The sequence below is a fragment of the Myodes glareolus genome, chromosome 9 (genome assembly GCF_982192425.1).
Source record: "Myodes glareolus chromosome 9, mMyoGla1.1, whole genome shotgun sequence".
NCBI lineage: Eukaryota > Metazoa > Chordata > Mammalia > Rodentia > Cricetidae > Myodes > Myodes glareolus.
In genome coordinates, this window is record NC_142034.1 from 92768014 (window position 1) to 92783309 (window position 15296).

Consider the following 15296-nt stretch of genomic DNA (forward strand, 5'->3'; position numbering starts at 1 on the left):
CCAGCCCCCCCACCCTCCCCGCTGTTGGTTTACTGTCAGGAGTGAGGCAGTGGTGTGATTTTGTCACTTATACACATGCACACTCACAGCTGATGTACGATTTTGCTATAAATTGAAAGAGGGCCCCAGCAAGCACTTACTACAAAAACAGTATTCGTTTCCTTTCCAATCCAGGGATGCCGTGAAAACACAGCATGCCCAGAGTTCCACACGGTGAAGACTTTTCTTTAATGTTTTATATCTTTGGCCCAAATACTGAGATGCAGCCCTGGGCCACATATCAACCTGAAGCACTTAAAATGGCTACCCAGCCTTCTGCAACTCGTGGACTGAGTAGCTGGGAGTTTTCTTTTGTTCCCAGAATCCTCTCTGTTCCTTTTGGGTTCTTCATTCGTCTCCTTATTGTTATGGTGGTGCTGGCGGAGGCTGTGATTATCTACTGACTTAGGCTGAGGTTTCTAATTCAGAGTTGAGAGGCTGTCTAGAGCCTTGAGTGGGCTTGTTAGCTGGCCAATCTCATTTCTGGGTTAAAAAGTGGCAAACTAGGTTTTGTTCTTGTTAGCGAGAGTAGAAAGGACTACTCCAGCCTCCTGCCTGAAATCTATTCCCCCAGAAGTCAGTGGGGACCTCCCTACGTCATTAGACACTCTCACTCGATATTCCTGTGAGAAACAGCTTTGTATTTTACAGCTCCTACCCAGCATGGTGTCTTGAAACACTAATTCACCTTCTCCAAGGACAAGCATCTGGGGTTTTATTGCGAGAAGAGGGAAATGCACTTGAATTCACTGGTAGAGTGAAGGAGTGATATTCATGGAGGCGCTAGATGTGGTGGCAGTGACTGTGGTGACAGCTGCAATGATGGATTTGGTGACAGCGGTGGTGGCAAGTTGGCAACAGCAATGGTGGTGGTGGTAGAGCTGCTGGTGAAAGTCTGAGGGGTGGAACCTGCAGCTATGTGGCTGAGCTGGCAGCAGTGGTGGTGGACAGCGGTGCTGATGGCTGCAGTGGTGGGCAGCGGTGCTGATGGCTGCAGCAGTGGTGGTGGACACCAGGACTGATGGCTGCAGTGGTGGACAGCGGTGCTGATGGCTGCAGCAGTGGTGGTGGACACCAGGACTGATGGCTGCAGTGGTGGGCAGCAGTGCTGATGGCTGCAGCAGTGGTGGTGGACACCAGGACTGATGGCTGCAGTGGTGGACAGCGGTGCTGATGGCTGCAGCGGTGGCTGTGATGGCACTTTGGTTGCTGGTGATGCTGCTGGTAGAATATCTTGCTCCTTCTGCCATCCCTACTGTTGTCTACTTCTCACCCAGCCATAGAACTATCGGGTGCTCCTAACTCCTGTCATGTTCTGAGCAGCTCTGGTTTTTCTCCTAAAGATTAGATTAATGCTTCCTTACTATTTAGCTACTCACTTCCCTTTTACAGAGTTGCCTGACATCTATCTATACTCCCATGCTCCTTGTCTTTGTAAATGTATTCCCCTTTTTTCCCAGGATAAATAGATAGATAGATGATAGATAGATAGATAGATAGATAGATAGATAGATAGATAGATAGATCGATCGATAGATAGATGAATCTGTGTGGTTTGGGAGAGAAGCAGGCTTTTAAATAGAAGTTCCCATTATCTTTAGAACAAGATTTTGTTTCTTACATCTTCAGATTTCCTTTTTGTTTTCTGTATAAAAAGTAGGACCCATCTCCAAGAACAGCAGAGTACTCCAAGAGGAGGCAAGACCTTTAAACTCATGTGTCGAGACTCAATTTCTCAGGATACAAAGGGTTGAGACTCTTCAAGTTCAGAGGATTTTTTTAGAGTACCCCCCCTTTTTTTTTTTAAAAAAAAACATGCTTAAACAAAGTTTAGGAAAATTGAAATCAATTTTAAACATCTACATTTACCAAATTCCTGCTTTCTATACTGAAAACAAAACACAGAGTAATACAATTGTGTACTGTTCACAAGATAATTGCAGGATTTATTAAATATATTAATTCATAATATGTAGGCAGAGAGGTACAGTAATGAGATGCAACCTAAGCCAGTATGAACCCATGTGATGGATGTGATCTTTGCATTTCATTTCAACTCACTTAGATGCAGCATCAGCCTTCAGAGTCATGATTTCCATAGTGATGGTAGCCGTGCACATGCTCCACTTATGCTCATGTGTCTCGCCTCAATCAGCACACGCACCCTGTGATGAGCCAGCTCGACAGACAACAATAGTCCAGCTTCCCACAGGCAGCAAGAGCTCAGTGCCTGGATGTGAGCAAGTCATTGCTGTGTGCAAAGGGCCTGGTCTACAGTGTGCTTGCTTACAACAGCTACTTCCTGCAACACAGGCAAGCTTTGGAACCGTATGTCCTCTCCTGGCCCTGACAGGAAGACAGAAAGGGGATTAAATAACCAACACAGCTTATCTCCCTTTAAGATATGTAGGGCTACTGGAAATCAGAAAGTCTTGAAACCTAGCAGGATATCTCTCTTTGCAGTGTAATTTAACACTTAGGGAAATACAAAAGGGAGGGATTCACCCGCCACTCAAGAGAAAAGTAGCAACTTTTGTTTTGCCACATTTTCTCCTTCTCAGTCATAGGTGCATGTGCACACGTGTGCACGAGCGCACACACACACACAGCGGGTTGAGGGACAGACAGACAGACAGACAGACAGAGAGGAGAAAGACACAGAGAGAGCTTGAAATAAAGCAATTCAATCCAGCCAGACTTAGCTCGAGGTCCCATAGCCTCACTTCCCCTTAACAAGTGTATGAACCTAAATCGACTTCAACCTTTGACAAAACCTCTGTGCTCCAGTTTTCATGTTTATGGGCAGAATAGTATCGATTGCATATATTATTTCAGAATGAAATAATGCAAATAATACATGCAGAATAATGCTGGTCATAACCACAGCTGTCTTGCAGGCACTCAGTGAGCAGTAGCTGAATTGCTGATGTTGACTTAATTTAGCAGGTCTCTGTTAAGAGCCAGGCAGCAGGGAACAGGCAGAGGCAGATGTGGACATGTCTACTACTGAGCTCTGTATACTGAGGACTCCATCTCATGGAACAGCAGCAGTGCAGCCAGAATGAGCCTGGACCACGAAGGCGGGGTACTCTCTGCCTTTTTAGATGAGCACACATTCCAAGCATCCCGGATGCTTGCTACTGCCTAATTTTCTCATCATTTCTGATGGCTGCATGACATCACCCGGCTTCCAGGTGTTGCCTTCTCCTTCACCCTTCCCTGTCATTTGACTTCTCCGCTGTCGATTTGAAGCTATTATGGGTATAGCTACAATAAACATTCACCTGGAAGTTCTTCCTCTTGGGAATTATCTCCACCCTGCTTCAAGGGCTATGGGTACTCTTGGCAACTCTTGCGACTCTCTAGCAGGCTGCTGTCAGTGGCCTCAGACACCAGATGTTAAAACTATGTAGTTTGTCAGATTAGGTAAAAGCAGAACTTCACTGTTGCTTAACATCAATTTGTTTTAATGTGTTGTTGATGGGGAGAGCACCCGGTCACTAGGCAGGAGAAGGTAATGGGACTGGGGAGAAGGAAGCTTACCTCCTGAGCGACAGCCAGGGGGTGGCCTGAAGCAGGACTCAGCCTATAAGCTGACACTCAGTGTGGCTATGATGCCGAGTTTCTCGTCCACAGCTAGCTAGCTGGTCAGACCGTTAACAGAGTAAATACTCATCGCCTATCATATGTGCCAGGAAAAATCATTGTTGATTCCAGCTCTGACCATTCTGTTTGTTCATTTTTAGGAAGTTGCCAACTGTCACGCGGAGATCTTCTTCTCTGCCCCAAGCACTGTGGAGGACAACTGATGTCTTGTAGGTTGGTTTTCATTTCAGCGTGGCCCCTGTTGGGTTTGTTGATTTGTTGCTGACAGCTGGCTACAACCTATTGTATCAGCACATTTCTCATTGATGTGAAAAAATTCCTGAGACCAGATCATTTATAAAGGAGAAAAGGTTGTTTGGTTCATGCTTCTATGGGTTACAGGTCGAGGAACCTGGCACCAGCATCTGCTTAGCATCGAGGAAGCCCTCCTGACACAACAACATTGTGAGTCAGACAGGTGTGTCTTCCTGCCCTTTGCCATCGCGGGTCCACCCTCATGACCTCACCCAATCCTAGTCATCCCACACAGGTGACACCTCCAGACACCGTCTGTGCTGGGCATTACATTTTCAATACACAGGTGTATAGGGGAACACACGTTCAAACCACAGCACCTGTGAAGCTCTCCTGAAAGGGTCAACCTGGAGGAAGTCCTGAGCTAGTGAAGGCGATGGAGGAGGCTCTGTTCCCCTTGTGGCCCCTACTCCTCACCTCGTGTCTGTTCTGCAGAGAAGATGGCAGCAGGATGACAAGACCAACTGGCCACACAGGATCCGACTTTTCCGGCTCTGTGGGTGGAGACCCTGGAAAGGAGCAAGGTGGAAAACATCAGGGAGGGACTGAGAACATGGCCCTGGCATGGCGGGAAGGGAGGCTAGTGCCCAGTTGCCCAAGACCATGGTGCAGGGACCACAGTGAAGCCTTTGCCAAAGGAAGCAGTCAGGCAAATGAGGGCTGCAGAGCACAGTGAGAGAGGTATCTACAATTTCCCAAAGGCCCACTGTGGGACACCAAGTGTCTGAGGAAGGCTAGTGTGGCTAGATTTAAGACCTGTGGATTTTAGTGATGGGTGGCCATACTGCACCAAAGCCAGATGAGACCAAGCACCCTTGAGCAGACCCATTCTAGGCACCAGACTAGACCAGGCAGTCCACAACAAGGAAAATGTAACAAAACCATGACCTCAGCTTCCATTCGTCTTGAATACCAGCTGCTCCTGTATGCTACCCATGCCCATTTACACATTGCACATTCCACCATTGCAATGAGGGAACTGGATCTGGGTGCTTCATAAAGAACAGAGGTTCACTTCACTTCCCAGGTTTAGAGGCTGGAAGTCTGAACAGCATGGCTCTGGCAGCAGCATCCTTGGCTATGTCTTAGCGTTGTGACAGCGACAAAACCCACATGACAGATAGAAGATATCTCGGAAACAGAGAGGGACACGTTGCTCTCACAAAAACTATCAAAATACCACAAAACTATCCTGCTCCCTTCTGACAGCCCCCTGGCACCTGCCTCTTAATGTCTTCACTCTGGAGACCAGGCTTCTAACGCAAGAACCCTTGGGGATATGTGCCAATCACACCCAAACCATAGCAATGTTTGCATCTCAGAAGCAAAAGAATTTGAAATCCCTGGGGAATTGGGAAGAAGGGAGGGAGCAACAGAGACTGGAAAGAGATGCCTTAAGAGGAAGTGAGATGGTGCCAGGGTGTGTGCTGGGAAGCAGTTCCTCTCCCTCTATTCCCCCAAGCCCCACATAGTCAGTGATGAACTTGCTTTGTGGAAGATAGGCCCAGATGGAGTCCTGAACAGCTGTGGAGTAGGCTGGGGACAACCAAAAACACAGCAGCTGAGAACCCTGAGGGCAGAGTCCTGTAGAGCCCACCAAGGCCTGAGCCACACAGCTGCTTTTTCCAGGACATGCCCATCCCTCTGTGTTAGTGTCCTAAAGCAGGAATGGTAGGGCTTCAGCGACAAACAGCCTCTATCCACACCTCCCATTCCCCATCTGGGAGCTAGTGTCATGGGGCAGGCTGTCTGATGTCACAACGTCCTTCCTATGGGCTGATCAGCATAGCATAGCTAGAGTACTGAGTACCTTGGACTGTTTCGCCATGGAGACAAGGAACTACCACAGCAATGCCCTGTGCAGGTGTGGGCTAGCTAGTGACAACAATAATAGAGGGGGTGCTGGTGACTGTAATGGCCAGGGCCAGCTTCCTGCTGTCATCACAGCTCCTGTTCCCTAGCAACAGCAGCAGGCCTAGCCTGGCTGGGGACTCTGTGACTTGGAGGTAATTGCCACCAACACTTCCTCCAGCATCCCTTAAAGCAGCTGTTCCCAGCCTTCCTAATGCTGTGACCCTTTAATGCAGTTCCTCATGTGCTGACCCCCAAACATAAAATTATTTTCGTTGCTACTTCATAACTGTAATTTTACTATTGTTATAATTCATAATGTAAACATCTGTGTTTTCTGGTGGTCTTAGAAGATCCCTGTAAAAGGGCCATTCACCCCCAAAGAGGTCTCAACCCACAGGTTGAGAACCACTGCCTTAAGCCTACAGCTCAGACCAGTGGGACTTAACAGAAACTATGCTGCAAAGGTTTCTGGGGAAGTTTTTGTTTGCCTTGTTTTCAGAAAATAGTTGACTCTGCTCTGGAAATACCTGATCCCCCACCACCACCACCATCACCACTATTCACCCTGCCTACAACAGGGCACTGTGAGGGTGCTAAAGGGTTCTTTGTTTGCCACGACCTTACAAACCCAGGCAAGTGCTCAGGGCATCATGCCTAGCCCAGCACTTCTTACTCTTTAACCTGAGACATGGTCTCACTAAACTGCTCAGGCTGGTCTTGCCCTCTGCAGCCCTAGGTGACCTTGAACATGCTATTCTCCAGCCTCACCCTCCTGAGTAGCAATGGTTACAGACCTGTGCTACCAGGCAGCCTTGGCTGGCATCATGTGATTCCGAGAGATAAACATGAGGAAAGAGGCCAAGGGAGTCTGAGTCACTGGCCTGGCATTTGGAAGTCTCTGGACCTAACCTACCGACTGCCTGCTCTAGGCTCTTGCTATCGCTGAGGAGAATAAGCTGCTGGTTTATGCTTCAGTTACCTGCAACCAAAGACATTCCTAACAGATCCAACACTGAGCTGTTCAAGAAGCAAGAAGCCCAAGCAGACATGCAGGCTCCATGAGTGCAGGCCCTGCAAATTCGTATGTCATCCATTTCTGTTCCCCAAGCGCCCTTACATCCTCATCCCTAAGAGATGACTCGGAGTTACCCTGCTGTGTCTATCAGAACTCAGCTGATTAAAAAAAAAAATGCCATGGTAGTATTTAAAAAAGTAGTGGAAATGTGGCTTCCAGAAAAGCCAACAATGAAGAAATAGCAGTCGCTGCCACCCTGGGGAAACCCAACACTCCTGCAGCAGTTCACTCCCACTAGTTCCCAAGGATTCCAAGGGCCCCTGCTTTGCTGCAATGCTCCCCGAGGCTCAAGCTGACTATTTTGTGAGTTTCCTGTGAGTGACAATCAGTTGTTACTTATCTGTTTACCCCCAGTGCCCAGCTAGGGGCTGGCACGGAGTAGGAACCTAATCTGGAATGGGTAAGCAGATGCAGGAAGCCTCCTGAAAGCATGAATGGTGCTGTGGGCTTTAAAGGCAGAGCCATCAACCTGTGGCAGAGCTGACGATGACACGGGACTGCAAGGGTGAGCAGTTGCCACCTGGGTTCAGGAATCATCTGATGGCCTTGGGTGTCTTCCAGCCTTGTGGCTGGTCCCACATGGGCTCCTCTTCCAGTGCGGGGTTTCCTGTGCTGCTTTCATAGGACCTGCTGTCACTGTGGGGACTGCTTCCCACACAGCATGAGGAACGGGAGTTGAGATAGCCCTGCCTTTGTGTTTGGACACTATAGCTTTCTCCCCCTCCACTAAGGCTTGTCACACTCAGTGCCGGCCTCACCCCAATGTTTGATTCAGTCAGTCTGGAGTGGGGCCTAAGAATACTCATTTCTAGCAGGTAATGGCTGAGCAGGGGCTACATAGAGCAGACTATACTTGGCAGAAGGTAGGGAAGAGGAAAAAGAAAATCTCAAAGTCTACTGGGGCTTATGCCACACATGGAAGCCCAGGTCCAGAACCGCCCCTTGTTCTCCAGCTGACCCCTGAAGACGACACCACCTGACGCAGATCTCTGAAGACAGTCAGCAAACAGCTAGCTAGCTTTAGCTTCAGAAAATGAGATCGAACTTTCCCCCAAAATTGCCTTGATGAGGTTTCTGAACACCCAGTCCTCAGGGAAATTTGAAGGGAAGATGGGAAACTGGGGTACCTATTCTGTTACCCCTGACCCCAAGCAGGCTCAGCTATTTAACCCAAGATACCATATGAATACACTCACTTCCTACATTTGCTGGAGCCCAATTGCCTTATTCTATTTTTAAAAAATGTATTATTATTACTTGTTTTTTTTTTTGAGACAGGGTCTCACTGTGTAGCCATGACTAGCCTTGAACTCAGAAAGCCTCTTTCCTCTGCCTATGAGTACAGAGATTAAAGGTGTGTGCCACCCTGCTCAGCCCTGATAGCCTTGTTCTCAAGATGCATTACCCAACACTGTAGTTAGAAAAGTGGCCAGACAAATGGCGATAGACCCTAAATGTGAAAACACCAGTTTGTCCAAACCTTGAACACAGAAACACAGGGGACTGTTTCTATCAGACAGGCTCAAGAGCCAGACTAACTTAGTAGCAAGGCTGCGCCCCCTGGTAAATCAGAGCAAATCAAGTGACCACGGGTGGCCAGGGAGACCGTTTTCAGCATTTTTCATCCATGAATGCCACCAGAAGTGCATGTGTTCTTCAAAATCTATGTTACAACTCTGACCTCTGTTGGATGCGCCACCTTCATTCTCCCAAGGAAGGGGCAGAGGGGTGAAGTCTTAAATGGCAGGTGGATGGATACAGCTGGTGGCTACTCCATTTTCGCAGTTCTGCGAACAGAGTCCCAACTTCTGTTTGCATGAGAGAAATTTTGAGATTACTCAATCACGGGTGACGTAGCCAAAGGACTGCTGTGGTCACGATGGTGCCCTGCCTTCCACCACAATTTGTGAAGCCACCCAGATTTGGAAGGGGTGCTCTGGGGGTCAGTCCCAGCCCAGCCCTCGGAGGTGTCAACAGAGGTTAGCTGGCTGCTTGTGGGCGTGGCTTGGAGCCTGCTGAGCAAGCACACAGCATCTTCCTGGGAGGCCACCTTTACACACTTTGGCCCAACCTGATCTCCTGAAGCTGGGGTTTTGTAAGAGGCCAAATTCCAGGCTGGGGCAGAACAAACAGGTATTCGTGGCTAATGATTGGTGAGTTGACCTGGAACACAACTGACCGCACATTTCAGCAGAGACTTTGAGATCCCACCTGACCCCACGCCAACTGTTTACTGCGAGGCTATAGAACAGCCAGGGGCTCCCAGATCCCCATGGCGTCTGATGGTGGCTCCCCTGTGTCCTTTAAAAAATAACAGAAATAATCCTCTTATCAACCGGGAGCTCTCTGCCCTAACTGCTTAACAAATAAACAGTATCTTTCTGCTTAAAACCTTACACCCACCTAACATTTTGAAGTTTCCAAAAAAATTCCCAATTCTACCCTGGTCTCAGTTTTGGGAGAGGAGGGTTGACAGTCAGACCTCAGAGGGCAATAACTTTCCCAAGGATACACAGCCCAGGAGATGTCTGGGCCAAAAGCTGAAATTTTTCTACAGTGAACCACAGAGAACAGTGGTTATATTTGGTTCCAGCCCAGGAGATACACCCGCCCCATAACCCCAGAGATGCTTGGCCTCCCACTGGAGGGGATGGGAGGGTCCCAAAGTATTTCCACCTTGGTGGTAGCTCAGAATATTGCTTCCACCCTCTGTTTAAATGTAACCACAGCCCTTCCAATTACAGTATATACTTCCCCTCTTTTTGAGGGTACCGGGGGCCAGACCAGGATCTCACACTTCTTAAGCATACACACACTACTGAGTTCCATGTCTAGCCCCACTGGAGATGCCAGTCAGTAGGCAGCAAGCAGGCGGCATTCAGTTTCTGGCCTGCTACCATCCTGCCTTCTAGATCCTGGCTTTCTAAACTTTCTCCACTTGTGACTTCTTTGTACTTAAGAAACTTTAAAAAAGAAAAAAAAAACCTGCTGTTTTATTTTATGTGTATGAGTGTTTGGTACAAATGCATGTATGTGTACTGTGTGTGTGCCTGGTACCCTCACAAGCCAGAAGAAGGTGTCAGATCTGCTGTAACTGGAGTTATGAATGGCGCTGAGTCATCATGTGGATGCTGGGAATTGAACCTGGGACCTCTGAAAGGGCAGCAAATGATCTTAACCACTGAGCCATCTCTTTAGCCCCTGTACTTGAGAAATTTTTATATAATCCTAGATATATAAACTAGGTTAAAAATCTAGTAATTGCTGATTGTAACTCATAAATAAATTTGTTTTAAAATAATTCTTACCATTTGTACACAAATGATTTTACCATTGCTTGAAGATGTGCATGTTTATTCTCACAGAGCAGTGCTGCTCAGCTGGATGGCCGATACTAGGGTACAACGAGCAGCTTCAGTATTTTTCAGAGTTGGTCAATATTTTGATTTTATAATCGTCAATGCTAAGAATATCAATCCTCACAAGTAGGTGGTAAAACATGGCAAAAGAATGTTTAGGGCCATTCCAGAGCTTGCTGGGAATTCTATCCTACTCCCACGCCAAAATTCATTGAATGATTCCTGCTATTTTTTTCACTTTTATTTATTTATTTATTATGAAACTCAAGTTAGTACTTCAAAGAGCAAATTTTATTACCATACTTTTGAACACATCATAAGCCAACGCTGTACTGTCTGGCTACATATATGCTGAGACGTGACAGGTGGAAAACCTCCAAAGCCTTTGCTTTATGGAATCAAACCATTCTGTTTCTGCAAGAGAAGGATCCTTTGTCTGGATAGTAGGAACACTGCAATTCAGAACACTGCAACTCAGAACCTTGGATATGAGTGGAGGTGTTTCAAGCATCCGTCAGTGGCAGTGTGTGGAGTGAACTCATGTGCAGTACAAAGTGCCCAGAACTAAGTCTGCAGTGGTCGCCATGCCAGACATCCCCTAGTCTCATTACTCACTTTACTCACTTGATTTAATTCTGGCCCGTGTGTGCTTAGGGTTTTTTTTTTTTTCCATCACCGGACTTTATTGTGATCCCACATTCAGTTACCAGACTCTAAGCGGGGTGTTCAGTCCTGGTTTTTGAAGTGGTAGATGACACTAGATGATAGTAACTATCACTAGCCACTGTAGTGGTGCTAGATTAGTTTCCTAATCTTAAAAGAGGGTGGAAAGCCCCAGCTAGTCGGCAGACCAACCCATGCTTTTGAAACTGCTATTGGGTGTAAACTTCCAGTTACCCCAATGCTACTCAGCTGCTGAGGACCCAGGGACCCACAAGATGTGTGTCCCTTTCATGTACCCATTGCCTTGCCCTGCTGCCCCATCATGGATCTCCCCAGGCCTATGATGGGTGCCTCAGCTATGTCTAGTGCAATCGGCCACCTCACTGCCCCGCTCCCTGCAGGCTGCAGGGGAGTCCAGTGCCCTAGCCATGCTCAGATAGGCAGGCCCCTCAGCTGCTTAGCCACATGTTTCTGGTTGCTTATTGTTTCTCCCAATTAAGTTCCAGTAAGCCCAGTTCAGGTTGGATTCTGCCAATTCTCCAGAGTCAATGAATTCCTAGCTATTTTTGGCTTGATTAATTCTTAGACCTTCCTGCTTCCAAGATGACTGCTGTGTGTGTGTGTGTGTGTGTGTGTGCTCCCATCCGTCCGTTTGTCCGTTTGTCTGTCTGTCTGTCTGTGTTGGAGGCAGGGGGAGGGGGTCTATGATAACGCCATGTGACCCTGGCCTTGGTTTAGTTTTCCTCATGTGGAAACTGAGGTTGGATGAGGCATGACAGGCTAGGAGAGATGGGTGACAATGAAATCTGCCTCTCAGATGTGCACCAGCAGTGGCCTCCATCTTCTTCCCTGCCGACCCCTACTCACATGCCACTGAAGAACTGGAGTCACTTAGGAACAGCAAGTTCCTCCAAAACCACAAAAACCACTCCAGGCCTTGCCTTCCCTGTTAGAAATCCAGATTCTATGGCATTCGAGCAATTTCTAAGCCAGGCCGGTAATCTCCTGGTCATGTTAGGAAAGCGCAAAGCCATCTGGGTTTGAATAACTCAGTGAGCAAGCAGAGTGACTTTAGAGACCCAGTTGCCCTGGAATGCATTTCCAAGCAGGAATTAGCTGACACAGGCAGTGTCAGCTGGAAAAACAAGGTCCCCGGTTAGGTGGCCCAGAGGTTCCCACTGAGTTCACCAGCTGGAGAGCACAGGCCAGCAGTCATTGCCCCCTTGGTGGTTGTACCACTAGAAACCATACAGCTGGTGGAGGTTAACAGCTTGCTTATTCCTTAGGGCTCTTGTTGTCATTTTTAGGAAGAAAATTACTGGTCTATCACTCTCTTTAAACCTGGACAATAATAATTAGCCAGGCCTCGGTGAGAGGCGGGTTACCCTTGACCTTGATTGCTCCAGTGAAGTAACCCGAGTCTACGCAATCCTTTAACCCTGACCAGCAGGAGGGCTAGTATGGAAGGTATTTAAGAAAAAGGGGTTACAGTACACACTAGATCATTTCACAATTTTCCAAGCTTCAGGTGACCTTGAGGTCAAGAGCAAAGAACTCTCATGTAAAGATCAATAAATCAGGGCCCACCATCCAAATCTGGCCCACCCATATTTTTGTAAATAAAATTTTACTACAGTACAGTCAGGCTGCCTGTTTATCTAGACATTATCTGAGACTGTTTGCATGTAATAAGTAGCTCTAGGTTCAAACTCTAAAATATTCACTCCTAGACCCTTTACAGACAGAGGTCAATGGGCTCTGCCCTACTTCACAGAGTTTAAATTACTTACTCATCATTTTTTGACCTTTGAACTTGGATGGGTGTGGCTCTGTGGCTTGCCTAGGTCTAAGAACTGTACAGGGAGTGGTATGCATCACTTCGAGACAGAACCTGTGTAGGTGTTCGCTGATGTGTGCTATAGTTCAGATCTCAACGGTCCCCAAAGGTGCACAGGTCAAGTCTTTGTCCCCCAGCTTGGCAACACTGGGAGTTGTGAGGGCATTATAGGAGTCCCTAGGTTACTGGGAGTTTGGTCAAAGGCTATTGTGAACCCTGGTCTCTTCTCCATCATTCCTAGTCAGAGGGCAGATGGGGTTCCTCTGATTATTCCCACCATAGTGCACTGCCTTGCTTCAGTCCTAAAGCAACTGTCCTGAATCCTCCAAAACCATGAAACAAAATAAACCTTCTTTCTTAGTAAATTAATTAGCTTGGGGACTTTATTACAGTAATGGAAAGCTAATTGTAATAGAATGCCCAGGCTTTCATACTAGAACCATCAGAGAAACCCTGTCTTGAAACCGTGCCCCCCAAAAAAAACAAAAACAAAAACAAGATAGTAAGTCACAATCCAGGATCTCACTGCTACATCTGCATGTGGATCTTCCAAGCCAAACCCAGTCTCTCTCCATTAGTGTACAATGTGTCAAGAATCTTCAATAGGAGAACTTTGCTCATGGCTTGTTTGAATCTAGAATGTCCCAAGGGCCCATGTGTTAAAGGATGGAGCCATAGCTTTGTGCTACTGGGAGATGGAAGAGTCTCTAAGCAGTGGACCTGACAGGAGAGCTTTCAGACACTGAGGGTACGCCCCTCATATGGGACTGTGGGACCCTGGTATCCTGATGTAGGATGTCCTTCTGTATATGTGTTGCTTTTATTGCTTAATGAATAAAACTGCTTTGGCCTATGTCATGGTAGAATATAGCCAGGCTGGAAGATTATATATATATATATATATATATATATATATATATATATATATATATATATATAAAGAGTAGGTGGAGTCAAAGAGATGCCATGTAGGTGCCAAAGGAGACAGTCGCTGAAATCTTACCTGGTAAGCCACAGCCTCATGGCGATACACAGAATAATAGATATGGGTTATTTTAAGATATAAGAGCTAGCCAATAGAAACCTGAGTTAATAGGCCAAGCAGTGTTGTAATTAATATAGTTTCTGTGTGATTATTTGGGTCTGAGCATCCAGGAAACTAAAGACAGTCTCTGTTTACAGATGGTGTGCCAATGTGGGAGACTACAACCACATAAAACCTGAGAGAGCTTGGGAAAGAATTCTAAACACAAAAGAACAGAGTTAAGCACAGCTTCTTGGTAGCCACATTTCAGATAGACTCTATCTGCTGGCAGCAAGCAGAGGTATAGCTCCTTTAAGAGAAGTCTTCCTGACTCAGTGATAGCAGAGGAAAAAATCACATGACTTCTTTAAGATTCAGCTTCCTGGTCCATGCTGACAGAATGAACTCTGGCTCTTTTGGGAAGTCATGCACTTAAATGGGGTCTGTGAGCAGTGTGTTTCAAATTATTTAATAGCGACACAGACCCGCTGCATCCCTGGAGCTGGGGCTGTGAGTGTGGCTCACAAGGATGGTGATGAACGTCTGCCATGTTGGACTGGGATGGCCAAAAGGCAAAACAGCCTTAGTACTAGCAATGCCACGCATCATTTTAAGAAGTGCTCCTGGTCAGAAAGTGATTATAGATATGCAATAAAGACCTCCGAACAAGACACATGTGTTTAAAAATGCACATAGGCTTGGGGGAGAGAGGAAAAAGAGTATGTAGACAGTTATAAAAAGAATCATGAGTATGAATGTGTAAGAGAGAAAGAGAGAGAGGAGAGAGAGAGAGAGAGAGAGAGAGAGAGAGAGAGATATTCTTCTTCACATTGGGAACTGTGAACTACCTGGCAGGCCATCGTGAAGATTATTTCCAACAGTACACTGCAGCCCACACTACTAAGCTCGAGCAGAAAGCCAGGCATTCAGCTAAGCCCTTATGGGCACTGACTTGCACTATGTTGGGAGTAATCGTAGGCAAGGGATGCTTTTTAAAAATCATTATTTGACAGAAAAAGAGACTGCAGCTCAGAGAACAGCAATTTGTAGGTGTCAAAGGCAAGATGTGACCCCTGTTCATTTAACTCCCACACTGTGTTTTCTGGTGCTTTCCAACTACCCTGATTGAAAGAGACTGTCTTAAAATGTACCCACTGATTCAGGTTTAGACTTAGTATTTCTAAACAAAGCAAAGCAAAACAAACCAAAACAAAAAGCCTCCCATGGTTTAAGTCATGTTGATCTAAATTATACTATGGCTCCTACTGACCTATTAGGCTATTCAGTACAATTCTTTCTTCAAAGAATTTCCTGAAACAGAATAATGGAAAAGATTTGTGGCTTCAAGCCCTAGGTCTGAATCTTAGTAGTGACTTCATTATGATGACTTCGGCAAACTTCTACTTTCAGAATCTTGCTTTTCTCATCTGCAATATAAGGATAATGGCACCACCAAGGAATGGGTTTGCAAAGGAACAGACATGATAATGCCTTGGGAAAGGGCTCGCCACGCGTACCAAAAGCTGTTAGGATAACACAAATAAA

General features: G+C 46.6%; 1 long non-coding RNA gene across 3 annotated transcripts in view; it reads right to left on the minus strand.

Annotated features, from left to right (window-relative positions):
* Positions 1 to 1979: 1979 nt before the first annotated feature.
* The window catches only part of LOC125401710 (uncharacterized), a 56167-nt gene continuing 42850 nt past the window's right edge, over positions 1980 to 15296 (minus strand). For 2 of the 3 annotated variants that reach the window (XR_007232448.3, XR_015003532.2), the window contains exons 2-3: positions 4357 to 4448; positions 1980 to 2385 (exon numbers count right to left, since the gene is read on the minus strand). This is a non-coding gene — a long non-coding RNA (uncharacterized LOC125401710). Of the gene's footprint in view, positions 2386 to 3518; positions 3884 to 4356; positions 4449 to 15296 lie in introns of those variants that run through there. The other variant, XR_015738690.1, reaches the window with a different exon arrangement.